Genomic DNA, 14,867 nt, shown 5'->3' on the forward strand with positions numbered 1-14,867 from the left:
TGAGATACAAAAATGATGACAAGGGTAGATGTTCCAATGTAATTAACTACAATTAACCTAATGTAGACAATTATAATGACATTGCTATGTCAGTTAACCTCTTTCCATCCTTTTATCATACCACTTCTAATATAAATATGAGCATTCAAAAAAGGTGAAGGAACTGGACTCAATAAAAGGATAATATCCTACAACAGTTTTCATTCCTGGAGAAAATGCTGAATGATAAAGGAGATTTTTTAAAAAATCAAAGCCTTGGCCATAGATTTTGTTCACAACATACACGGCCTTAACTTTCTGTCTCAGATTCCAAAGTGGCTTATTTCTCTACCAAGAAAAAGGTTATAATTCTGGATAAAATTTATGGTACTTCAGAGAATTCGCAACATGAGACGAGAGAGCACTTTTAAGAATTTGAACTGCCAGAAAAAGAAAGAAAGAAAAAGAATTTGAACTGGACTCTGTTTTCTGGCTGTGGAACTGTTACTGCTATCCTGACTCAACTACACCATGTTTTCTTTAGTAAATCAATTTTTTTATAAAGCCAGTTTTGCCTGAATTGTGTAAGTCTGGTGCATAATGGAAGATAAGATTTTTAACTGAAATGTAGCATAGTTAACTTGAAGATGCAGTTTAATATATAAATGTATAAAGTTTCTATTGGGGAACTTTTCCTATTTTTATTTTAGAAAAAGTGAAATAAACAACTTCAAATATTTAAATGAAAAAAAATTGAACAAATTCTAAATCACTTTTTTAGGTTAAGAAGGAAAAAAATAAACAGATAATGCAATAAAAGCTAGGTTGTACCCATTTATGTTTATGGGAAGAATTTCAAAGATTGTAATTCAATTTTAAATGTATTTAATACTGTGTTTCCCCAAAAATGTCTTATTTTGCGGCTAGTCGTCTGGTCCCTGCCACCGCTCCCTCCACCATTTGCTTGCCCATGGCAATTAGCTCCGTTTCAAAGACCCCCATTTGCAAGCAGACGAAGCTTCCAGTCTCCCTCTGGGTTAAAAGTGCATGATGAAGCCAGGCGGAGGCAGAGGCAGGGAGGCAGGCCATCCCAATGTGCTGTCCACTCTGTGTTGTTGTTTGCCAGCAGCCTGCAGAGCTGGCAGCGGAATTGGACAGCGATGAGGCTGAGGAAGAACATGGACCAGTCCTGGAGGCTGGGGAAGGCCCGGATGAGGGCTCTGCGTCGGAGGCAGAGATGGGGCAGGGCCATCAGGGAGTGATGTGTGGACTCTGGAGCCTCCAGAGGCTGACAGTAGAGAGGCAGAGAAACAGGAGGAGCCTGTTCCTACTGCACGTATGAGAAGAGCTGCCAGAAGGCAAGAGCAGCTAAAGCAAAGAGGACAACCCCGGGACTAGGACCAAGAGATGATTGGCCTCTCCCATAAGGTTTAAAAGACAGGCAACGGCTCTTGGGCTCTTTGTCAGAAAACAACGTTGGTAGCCTTGCTGCACTTATCTCTTGTTGGCGTCTTCTGCTTTTGAACTTTTGCCAAGAGAAGCCTTTGGCAGTTTGCCTAATTATACCAAGGTTGGTGATTAGACTGAATAATTTGTGTTATGAAGAGTTTGTTTTAATTTAGTTTGGACTACGCTGAGAATCTTGGCTTGTCCACAGCTTGTCCATCTCTTGGCTTGTCCACACCATGGCAGGGACCCACATGGGGCATCAGGATTGCCTGCCTCATCCCCCATTCCTCTGCTTCCACTGCTGCTGGCGCCACCATGCAATCCTCCTGCAAGCCTCCCATGAGCTAGGCATCCATGCAGCACATCTGGATCTCCTGTCTCCCCCCATGCCTATGTGCTTGGACTTATCTGTGCTGCACCAAGGGGGCGGCGGGCTGCAGCTGCTGCCAGACACCATTGGCCCTGCATGCTCACCACCTCTTGTGCTGTCACACCCATTCCCACTGGGCTTATATTTGGGGTAGGGTTTATATTAGGCCTACCACAAAAAATAGGCTAGGGCTTATTTTCAGGGTGGGTCTTATTTATGGGGAAACACGGTAACAATAGCATTTAGGCTTATATACTGCTTCATAATGCTTTATAGCATTCTCTAAGCAGTTTACAGAGTCAGCATATTTCTCCAACAATCTCATTTTACTGACCTCAGGAGAATGGAAGGCTGAGTCAACCTTGAGCTGCTGAGGATCAAACTCCTGGCAGTGAGCTGATTAGGCCTGCAATACTGCATTCTAACCACCATGGCTCTTTTAAGTTACAGAGTTAATTTGGTTTAGTAGTAAAGGCTAGAAACCAGAAGACTATGAGTTCTACTCCTGCCTTAGCCATGAAAGCCAACTGAATGACTTTGGGCCACTAATGGTCTCTCAGTCCAACCCTCTTCACAGGGTTGTTGTTGTTGTGAGGAACATAAGAGGAGGAAACAGTATGTTCACTGCCTTGAATTACTTATAAGGTAATGAAGGCAGGATAAAAATATAATAAATACATAAATAAACTTTTTTAGGTGTATCATCACTTCTAGGCCAAGTAGCCAACCTTTGTCAAGACATACAGAAACAAAAGAAGTTTGCTGAGTAGACACCTTTCAGCTACACATTTCAGGGATATATAAAAAAATGTTTTGAAAAACTGGTGTAATAAGTTCTCTTGAGAGTGAGCTGAGAAATCAGCCAGTTTGTTTTATCACCTTCATAAATCCTATTTATCAGGGCACTTGATAATACTGCCTTCTTCATTTTCTACTAAAATTGGTTTAAGCAAGGAGAAAAAGGAGACAAAAGAACAATCTGAATTTATTCTGCTATTTTTGTTTCTTTTTCTTTATTGAAAGATCTTTAGGACTGACCATTTTAAAACAACTCTGAGCAACATCAACACTAAAACTAAAAGCCTGACAACCCAATCAACCTTCCAGGGGTCCCCAACAATCAACCACAGGCTTCCACTATTCTATCCCCGTGCTTGGAAAGGAGCCAGATTTTAATAGCTAAGAGGGTGGGGACCTGCCAGCATGCCAGGTGGTGGGTGTTCCATAAGGTAGGGCAGCCACAGAAAAGGCATACTTTGTAGGTCCCACTATTTAAGGGTGGGGATGTGGAGAATATACACCCTATTTGAACTAGTGGGACAGTGAATCAAAGTCCTAAAGCTATTCTGTCATGTTCAGGTACAATCAAGGTTGGTTCTTTCCAGGGATGGGTTCTACTTACCTATACTACCAGTTGGCAACAGGAGCATGTGCGCTTCTACGCATGCACAGATAGTCAATTATGACATCCAGGTGGGTGGGCAGAAACTCCCCCCACTTTTACTACCAGTTCTAAAGAACCGGACAGAACCGGGAGCAACCCACCACTGGTTCTTTCCTATCCAGAACTTCACAATCTCCAGGCATTCAGTCAGCACCATAACAGCATTGCCTATTTGGGCAGAGACGTCTAACTAGATACCATCATTATATCATACCCCGTGCTGCCAAATAACCAATCCAGCAGCTCCATGTAAAGGTTAAAGAGGGAAGACAAGAAAATCAAGACTGAAGAAACACCATATTGCAGGTCTTTATGACTTGACCTTTCCCTTTCCAACACCAACTAAACTAGCCATGGAAGAAGCAGAAGAATAATCATAAAATATTACCTTCATTCCAATTTCCAAAGCCAGTTCAGAAGGATACCATGTTTAATGGTACTAAAAGCGGTTGAGAGATCCAGCAGGTTACACAATCTCCATCCTGAGCCTTTTAGGACTCATCCACAAGTGTGACCTATGCCATCTCACTATCATACCCTGGCCTGAATTCAGACTGCAAACGGTCTCAATAATCTGCTTTATTTGGAGACCTCTGAAGCTGAGCACCAAACATTCGCCAAAAAGGGAAAATTGTCTAACACATTTGGGTTTGACATGGTGAAAATATCTATAGACCCCTCACAACCTGGACATAAATTGTTTCAACTTCTACCCTCAAAAAGACGCTAAAGGGCACTACACACCAAAACAACTAGACACAAGGACAGTTTTTTCCCGAATGCCATCACTCTACTTAACAACTAATTCCTACAACACTGTCAAATAATTTACTAAGACTGTATTACTATTATTCTTCTCTTCCTTACTAGTATCTTATTAATTATTACTTATTACTATAACCATGTTGCTTGTATCTTTCAATTATATTGTTTTTATTTGTTTCCTAGTACGATTTGATAGCTTATTAGTAACCTTGACTATCACTAAATCTTTTTATTCTTGATTAATGTATTTTATTCTCCTTATGTACACTGAGAGCATATACACCTAAGACAAATTCCTTGTGTGTCCAATCTATTTCTTATGTGAATCTCTACATTTTCTCAAATCTTTTATCTTTAGTTTCCCTTAACATTTATTTAAAATTTAAATACATTTTACAGTATCTGTTTAGCTCTCTAATGCAGTCTATTTTAGTCTGCCATTCTTCACTTTTTCAGTCTGCTGCCTCTTTTTTTTTTCCTATTCTCTTCTACATAAAATGTTTGTTTTTAATACTAATTCTCCTTACTGTCTGAGTGGATCTGCAATAGTATGTTTCTTGTTAGATTATTGTTATACTATACAGATTTTCTTTATTTAATACCATATTTTCTCTATATTATACCAAGATAATGTTCATAATTCTTGAAGACATTTTTATTCTGTTGCCCAAGTTACAAATGACTTATGCAAACAAATAAACTGAAGTGTGGCAGAGCGTCAAGAAGTTCTGAGAGAGGTACATTAAACAATGGTGGTATTGCCATACAGCCAAAAATTCTCTTTAAAAAGAGTCAGCTTCCACAGTTGGTATCTCCTACATGGATACACAGAGTATAATTCTCTCTCCCACAATCCTCCAATGCTGTTGGGCTGTATTTTTCTGATTTAAATTTTAAGATAAATTTGAATCTGTTCACTACAAGTCATTGTACATTGTGGATGCTGCACATTGATTTAGGACAAATTACAAATATTTTCTCAGTTCTTTCTTTTTAAAAATTTGCCATAAGGTTTTCTTTTGCAAATTTATGCTTTATTTTTCCACTATTGTAAATACAACTCTGAAAGTTCAACTAACAATTTATGTATGGACTCAATGCTGATAGACAGCTAGTCTTGAGTCCAGCTTTTTAGATTAATTGTTTCAGGCGAGTTTAAATCTCAATGGAATTTAAATGTGGCATTCTACATGAATTCTGTGTTATGTTTTCAGTGTAGTTTTTAAATATGTATATGTGAGTATTTTTGTAATGAGATTAAAGTAGATTTTATTTTATTGTTTTAAAATTATTTAGATAAATGAAGGCCATATTTGACTTGTTTTCTCTGCATAGTGATCCATTTTTCTTCAGACTAAAAGTAGAAATTGTATTATTTGACCTGCACAGTAGTTTCACCTCTTTGTATTCTAGTAATTTTCAGCATTTTTCTCCTCATGATCCACATTTGTTCAGAATATTTGTTGATAATCTCTTGATGTGGTTGAAGATTAAAGTCTTAAATGTGAGCAGCTTGACCTCTTTATTATTGTTTTTTTTATATGAGTTGTCTGCAATTAAGAAGCAGCTGTAGAACATGGCATCATTAGGGGAATAATTTGCTGATAGAATGACAAAGATAATATACCCAGAGGGATTCACTTTTGTAGTAATTGTGTGGGGCAGTTACCCATGCTGTGCTTTAGAGGAATTATGGATAATTACCACAAATCATGGAATGCGAGCAATACTTTTATGTCATTTTTTAAAAATAAATCCTTGTAAGAAATATAGGGAACTCTCTGTGTGTGTATGTCTATGTAATATGCACATGCACACACAACAAATACATATTTCTTGAAAACAAGATACTGAAGATACATTTAACAAAGGGTGTAACATTAATGTAAAATTTTAGAAAACTTGCTGTGCTCTATAAATTAAAAGGTATTTCAAATATCAATTACAATAATCAACGTTGTTCTAAAACCTTGTTATAGTCTAAGCAAAATGTGTCAGCCAGTTAAATTGTCTAAATTTCATTCCTGCAAAAACTTGACATGTGATTAAAACAATTTAATTTTACTTGGTTTAAAAGAGTGTTGACTAGAATAACATGGGACTGAACATGGGATCCAATTATGACTTATGTAATCAATTGCACATAAAGTTATATAAGTAGCAGATGATTCACACAAGAGTATATCAACTTGCACAGCTTAGATACTACCAGTTGAAACAAACAAAAACAATTTCTCCATGTTATTAGAAGCCCAGCTTAAAGGCACTTTACTAAATCTTGTTTTTGCTTCCTGGACCTTGCCCAGTTTTGTGGGCCTGGATATACAGTGGAGCTTGAGTTGAGATTTCTCAAATGTTTAGCATAAAAGACCTATTCACAAATAGTTTGCTTTTTGTGTTCTAATTTTAAATTGAATAAACATACTAAAGATACCAGGACTTTAGCATTCCTTACATTTACTTTCTTCTTACAAATTCTGTTGACATTATCTTTGTTAAAGGATTGAAATTCTAGTGAGAAGACCACCAAAACTATACTGTCTCCCAGCGATGGGATTCAAATAATTTAACAACTGGTTCTCTGCCCTAATAATTTCTTCCAACAACCAGTTCACCAAACTGCTCAGAAAGTTAACAACTGGTTCTCCCAAAGTGGTGCGAACTGGCTGAATCCTACCACTGCTGTCTCCTCTTATCGATAAGTCTTCCCCAGCCTGACATCTGCTGGGTCTGCATTCCCAACACAACTGCAAGATAACAGGTTGGTCAGCACTGACCAAATCAATTGGCGCTTCATACTTTGAAGTGGTATGCCAATGGCTAAATGCAATATGTACTGTAGAAAGTTAGCACCCAATCCTCTCCTAGAAGAATGAAATATTTTGAGAAATATTAAAAAGGCAGAATATTATATTTCCCTGGATGAGAAATGTTTTTTTAGAATCAGACTTACTCTTAATAGCCCCCACCTTTCTTAATATCCCACAGCAGATGTCAGCATTTAAGAGATAAAGAGCTTATTGAGATCTAGGTAGCTCTATTCATAGACAAAATACTGTAGGCAAATACTGCAGACAGAAATTCATTCAAGACAGGATATTTTGAAATTCCCTGCAGCAAGGTCTGAACAAAGGTAGGATTAGCCCTCAGCCACAATAGAAATTAACCAACAAGACCCTTCATCAAGCCCCAAATTTTGCATCAGCCCAAACTTCAACCAAACGTAGCTCAGATAAACATGACCCCTACATGGCCCCATGGGAGTCTGCAACAGCCAATAGAATACATGTTCTTGCACAGGAACAGGAAGCTCAAGTTCAAAGCCCAGGAGAAGGTATAACCGCCCCCCACTCTCAACTACATGTGGTCTGCTGCACCAGAACCCATGTGGTTCTGCTTTATTATCAAACCATCTTTCCAATCAGCCTGCAGCCTCCATTTTATATCCAGTGCCTTTCTCCCGGCTTGGAACTGAACCAGATGGATATTTCTTCCAACAGTAGATTGCATTTCTCATAAGTTGGCAGGAAACCTGCTATTCAACAATCTCTTACATACACAGTACATACATAGTTGTATTTCTAAAACAAATAAAAAGCCTAAAATTAGAACATAAGAGTGCTTTGTCAGTTTTATTCTCCAGCTCACAGGATATTACCATAATATATATACAGATAATGTAAATAATGTAGCTGCAAATTAAAGGTAAAGGTAAACATTTCCCCTGGCCAGTTGTGTCCAATTCTAGGGGAAGTTGCTCATCTCCATTTCTTAGACAAGAGAATCAGCATTGTCTGAAGACATTTTTGCTAATAGTATTCCAAACTATCCAGATTGCACTAGAGTTGGGTAACAAACAAACAAACAAATAAATACACACTACATCATACAGGAGAAATACAGGAGAATTATGCAAATTAATTGTGTATGACATGCAAAAGTAGCTCCTTTTACTGTTTTCTGATGTACTATTATACTTGGTTGATTCTGATTGTGCCCTTTCTACGTTCTCTATGCTTAAATTTCTATATCTCTATAGTGTATTTATTTTTAAATTAATTTTAATTTAATTTAAAATTTAAAATAATTTTAAAACATTAAAAAAATAACATCTTTAGATGGAAATTGTTCACCTTTTTCATCATTTTGGCTACTTTAATTGCTTTTATCGCAACAAAGTGATAAAATAATTTGAGAGTTCAGATTTTGCAGCAGCTGTGTAGAGCTATTTATTTATTTATTTATCTATCAAATTTCTATACCGCCCTACTCCCGGAGGACTCAGGGTGGTGAACAGCCAAGATAAAATACAGATAATACAAACATTAAAAGTCCCTTAAAATTATTAAATATTTTGGCCGAAACACAGATTAAAACACCCAAATTATAAAACAAATCAAACGATTTAAAAAATTTAAAAGAGAGAGTTAGGCCAGGCCAGCCTGCTGAAATAAAAAAGTTTTGAGAGCACGACGAAACGTGCGCAGATCCAGGATCCTCTGTATCTCTGGGGGGAGCTCCAGATGGTAGGTGCCCCCACAGAGAAGGCTCTCCCCTGGGGGCCGCCAGTCGACACTGTTTGGCCGATGGCACCCTGAGAAGCCCCTCTCTATGGGAGCGTACTGGTCGGTAAGAGGCTATTGGTAGCAGAAGGTGGTCTCGTAAATACCCCGGTCCGATGCCATGGAGCGCTCTAAAGGTGGTAACCAAAACCTTGAAGCGCACCTGGAAGACCACCGGGAGCCAGTGCAGCTTGCGCAGGAGGGAGTCACATAGGAGCGCCACGCCGCTCCCATAACCACCTGTGCGGCCGTGTTCTGGACCAGCTGGAGCCTCCGGGTGCTCCTCAAGGGGAGCCCCATGTAGAGAGCATTGCAGTAGTCCAGGCGGGAAGTAACGAGAGCATGAGTGACCGTATTTAATGAGTCCTGATCCAGAAAGGGACGCAACTGCCGAATCAGGTGGACCTGATAAAAAGTCCCCCTGGCCACGGCCATCAAGTGCTCTTCCAAAGACAGCCGGGAGTCCAGGAGGACACCCAAGTTGCGAGCCCTCTCCGTGGGGGGCCAATGACTTGCCCCAATAGTCAGTGATGGCAGCTAGAAATATATTTATTTGCTTTAATGATTGAAAGAAAGGTGTTTTGTATACGTTCTTTCACTTTATAAAGCACATCTTATAAAAGTTTTACACATCATAAAAAACTTCAGGTGGTCCATCACCGTCAGTAGTCTTGCCTTAAAGAAAGTGGCTTCTGCTCATGGCCTCTCTTGGTCAATCAAAGCAAAGAGTGTCGCTTCCCTTCTCTATTGCTTTGAAAAGAGTGAATTAGCTATTTGCAAGCTGGCTTTAAAGAGTAATTTGCTCAATGCTTCATCAAAGCAGCCCAATGTGTTTTTTAAGTAAGCCCTTTAATATTATTTGAATCTATGTGTGCAGTGCCTTACACAGAGCAGCCTGGAGGGCTATGTCTTACTTTATTGATGTTGACTTTTTGGGGGGGGTGCATAAAGGGTCTTGAAATCTAGATATAAGCTTAGTACAGGCTTGGGAATTCATTTGCAAATAGTCAGAGCCTAGATTGGGATATGTGGAATTTCAGAGCAGAAGCAAAGTAGGGCTTATATAAGAGAGAAATATTAAGAGAAGACTTCCTGATTGTCAAGCATACAATATCGCCTATGTAGCACATTAAACTGAAGTGGGCAAACTTTTACAGCCTGGAGACACTTCGTCTTTAGCCTATGCCGAAGGATATATTCAGCGTTATGGGTAATGTCTTGATATCATCAGAACCAGATTAATTTTGCCTTTGAACACACCACTCTTCCCCCAAACCACCCAAAGGTCAGCTATGCCCATTTCAGGATGACCTAGTAGCCATAAATTTGGTGGCAGGATGGGCCACAGGTTTTCCACTTCTGATCCTAGTCTATAAGGCTGGTTTAGGGATAAATGTGTTTAATTGTCTTGTGGTTCTGCCCATAAGTGAATCCACCTAAATGATCATTCAGGCGGTGCTGGAAAATTTGTTTTATGCAAATGCAAGATTCTGACAAAGAACTAATTATTTTAATTAATCATTTAAATTATTGTAAGTTTTATTCTTCTAAAGTTTTCTTAGGAACAGATAAAGCAGCATCTGGCATTTGAATTACATGTTAAGCTTGGTTAACCAAGCCATGTATGGCTCATTAACAGTACCTGCTTGCATGTAGATTCAGCAGATGTCCATGAACACATATACCACTGAGCCTTATGGCTCAGTGCAATATATAATTGGTCCTGCATGTGTTGTGTATAACAGCAGTAGGTCTACCCCATTTGTTCTATAGTTTCTCCAAATAATGTTAGTTTTATACATAAAACTAATACAATCATAGACAATTCCAAAAAAAATCAATCAATATCTATGTGGACCACTTAAACAGGAGCCTAAGCACAGGCGCTAACCACTGTGCTAATTAGACATGAAATAATTCTTCATCATTTTTCAATATACAAAAGCCTTGTGCTTAGATATCAAATGACATTCTTTGTATTCACTAAATAAGACAGGAAACCAAGCTGTACCAATAGATATGGATCCTAAACAATAGGGCAATGGGATAAAGGATATTATTGTCACTTAAAACCAAGCTGAAAAAGTGAGCATACGAGTTTTTGTTTTTTAAAAAATAATAGACCAGTGGTCTATTATTATCTTTCTTGTAAAAGGTTTAACACAGGTAGAAAAGAATTTTATAGTAAGCTCTTTTTTTCCAAGAAACTAAATTGTCTATGAGTCTGAATTATTCATATTGCTTCTAGAAAAATATTTAAGTCCTGCCAGTATTTGAAATCCCTCAAATTCAATTTAGTTGAAAAATCTTCTACAATCAAAATAACAAAAAACTTAATAAACTATTTTATACTGCTGTCTTTATACAATTTTAACTCAATCGTTCTAGCAAAATCCAATCTCTTCCAAGGATTTATTTATTTAGCTTTCCAATTTTCTCAGCATCAGACAAGAGGCTGGATTATGGCTGCTGTTGTTTTAACCAGATATATCCAGTTGAAGGAACAAACCACTTAGACTTAGTGCAGACAGTCGATTTAGAATGATGTTTTCCCCCTGTTAATTTCAGCTAATGCAGAGATTCAACGTAAGATCACAGGAACTGTTCTATTATTAGAAGTACCCTATATTATTTCCTAATCATTGTAATTTCAGAAATGTTACTTATCTGCATTGGAAGGTGGGAATAGATAGGGATGAAGTCAGCTACACCAACACAGCATGAATGAAGGTAGTGCTGTTTATTACTACACAAATCTAGTGCAAAGTATATTTACAATACTTTATGTATATAAGCATTCATCTGTATTTAGATCTAGCTATGGTTGATAGTCTAGCACAGGGCTGTCAAAAACCCGACCCGTGGGCCAGATACGTCACATGCTGGACACGCCCAAGCCCATTTTAGCAAAGAGGAAAAAAAGTCCCGATATGTCACGTGACACTGCCATGATGACGTGAGTTTGACACCCCTGGTCTAGAAGAAGTATGTAATCTAGTACCTAGTTAATAGTTAGAACTTAACAATTAAACTTATATTTTGTTTAAAAAATGAATTGCCTCACTGCTATTTTTTCCTCTTCATCTCAGACAACTTCAGGTTTAGGAATACTTCTACCCTTAACATTCTGATGCCCAGTTATCTAGAAATCAGACCACAGACCACTAGCTACCATTTAGAGTCCACAGCTCTATCTTTTTCTGTTGTCTCTTTTATGTAGGTACTTCTTGATTTCAGGTGCCTCAGGTCCCTTCTTGGATCTTTTCCTTGGTTGAGGATCCTTTAGCTTCTGTTTTTTTCAGCTTTTGCTTCTCACACCAGCAGAATTTCATACAAAAGCTGGAGAAACCCCTCTCTTCTGTCTATCTGCCTTGGCTTCATTTACAACTCACTGATTTGAACACTATATGCTAGCTTGCAAGAGTTTTAAACTTTTTTTTTTTTAATGTATCTTGCCTAAAATGGCAGCTGACAGTCAGATCACTGCAGAAAAACAAGCTGTGACCTTGATTGTAGCATGTAATATATTCTGCTTCAGGGCAGTTCATCCTTCCACAGCCTGCTACATTCTTTGTAAGAATATAATGTTCCAAAAGTAATTAGTAAATGAGCTGGTTTGTCACAGTTTGCATTACCTTTTAGGCATAGTTTCTAGACATCTGGGAGATATTTACAAAAACTATGTAACAGGCCATATTATTTCTACTAGAGCAGAATTAAAGAGATATCAACAATACCTCTGATATTGAAGATATATTTTTCCTCTTTATTCTAAAAATTAAATATTCTTGGAGTTATTTATTTTTAATCAATAGCTATTTTTAATTGTCCTACAATGTCATTGTAAGTTACTAGCAATATACTTCCATGTAATGTGTTCTTCATCTCAGTACAAAGATTATTGCAATCTAGTATGCAGCCTTATATAGCCTAGCAGCTCTGCATCTTATTGATAACAACCTGGAATACCAGATTTTGCTTCATAATATCTACATGTACATAGAATGAAATGACCAAATGCATGCATTTATGTTTCTTTCCTAAAACTCTGGTTTGAATCTGTTCCATTCCAAGGTTAAGTAATAATGTTTCCAAATAAACACACAGTTTTCTAATAGAAAATCTTTTACTAGTTTTTTTTTTTCAGATAAGATGTTCTTAATTTTCTTCTACCCATCTTTCATAGTGATGAACAATATCTTCTTGTGTTTTAAGTTTCTTCTGCTCTGCCTGGCTTCCACAATGATTCAGGGACTCTGAAGGATTGTTTATTAAATTTCCACTTGGTCCAACATTGTTTGAATTGTATGTTGTTAGGCTCTATTGCTTACCAGACGTTTCACTACAATATCACAGGAGTCCGATCTTCTCAACTGTTAGTTCTGTCAGTTCTGCCAAACATGTCATCTCAGCTTATTAAGCTTTCAGTTATTCATCTGTTAGTTTTACTCACTCTTGCCACTATCTTCAAAGGATTTTATTCTTAACACTTTCTATTCCATAGCAACATCTGCATGACTAAATATAAAAACAGCATATAAATGGAAGGCTTTTTGTGTGTGTATTGGCAGCTTCTGGATATTTCACTTAATATCAAACTGCTAGAGGTGAATCCAACAAATTGTGTGGCAAAATCAACCATGTACACTTTTTCCCTTTCATTATTGGACCAAATGGGTCAACAATATATTATCTGAACTAGTCATTAAAGCTATTCAAACAAATATTAAGAATTAAATATTTAATTTGATAAAATAATGCAGTTGTCTCCCATCTTACACTTATGTAAGTACATGTAATAAACATGTTTGCTTCTCTTTCTATCATCTATTGTAGTGCATGTATTGTATGTATCGAATCTGATCCCTTTTTAAAATAATTGTTCTTATTAAACATTACAAAAAGATAAAAATTAAAGTGCAGAAAACAAAAAAAATACAAAGAAAAATAGAAAAGAAAAAATAATAATAGTAACTAGAAGAAAAAAAAAATATATAAAGAAATTACTTCCCTTTTCATCCCAACTATATCATTAGGAATATTTTGTTTTTTGTTTCTTGTCCTGTCTGGAACAACTCTGAACTGTTCTTCCCCATCTTCTACCTACCTGTTTTTCAGATAGGTGATGTCAGCTGTTGTATGTCAGAGATTGCTTCCCGAGATGGCATATTCTCATTCACTGAATCCATTTTATCAGACCCTCATTAGGATTTGTCAGGAATACAATAGTGGTGGATTCTTGTATTTCTTGTATTTGAAGATTATCTCAAAGGTGCTTTCAAACTGTCTGGATGTTCCTCTTATAGAAGGCACATTCCTCGGGGAGAAAAAAATTACCTCAAAAGAACTATTTGAGGAACTAGGCAGAGTGCAAACTCAAAATTTATTAGTTAAAATAAAAAATATGGTCTCAATTCTAGATATTTAGAATAGTTTTATACATCTGAAGGGCATTGGTCTATGCAAAATGTAAAATTGATTGAATTGTGCTTCTACAGATATAAAATAAAATAATTATAATATATTATTTTATAATTATAAAATAATATAAAAGAGCCTGTAGTACAGCAGACTAAAGCACTGTTATTAACAGATTAACATCTGCTGCTTGCAATTACTGCAAGTTCAAATCTCACCAGGCTCAAGGTTGACTCAGCCTTCCATCCTTTCAAAGGTAGGTGAAATGAGGACCCAGATTGTGGGGGCAATAAGATGACTTTGTATAAATATATACAAAAAGTATGAAGGCTATTGCTTAATGCATTGTAAGTCGCCCTGAGTCTCCGGAGAAGGGTGGCATATAAATTAAAGCAAAAAAAAAAAAAAAGTCACCCCATAGCTTTATATTTAACTAAGCCATATCTATAAATGATGTGCTACAGCCAAAGACTGTCTCATTTAATTTACTCCATCTTTGAATCAATTAATGATAATAACTTGGAAGTAGAGAAAAACCAGGGAAAATAACATTCTTGTAACCTTTGACATATTCTTAATCCCCTTCTATTTAATTAAGTTACAGGAAGAAACACAAGAAATTAAGTTTTCTATATATCTTGCATTTTTTTTTTGTAAAATTATAGAAAAATATGTGCCTTTTAACAGTATCAAATGACAATACCATAAGTCTATCTTTGTCAAAGCAATAAATCTGTATTTTAAAATTGGTAGAAGGAGAATGAGAAGAATCTAATATATACCATTTCTGACATTTCTTTATTGCCCAAATTTTTAAAAATCTGAAATAAGGTGATATGTAAACAACGTAGTGTTAATTTTAATTTACACACAATGTAGT

The sequence above is a fragment of the Pituophis catenifer genome, unplaced genomic scaffold (genome assembly GCF_029215685.1).
Source record: "Pituophis catenifer annectens isolate HBS135680 unplaced genomic scaffold, rPitCat1.0.hap2 SCAF_8, whole genome shotgun sequence".
In the NCBI taxonomy this organism is placed as follows: domain Eukaryota; kingdom Metazoa; phylum Chordata; class Lepidosauria; order Squamata; family Colubridae; genus Pituophis; species Pituophis catenifer.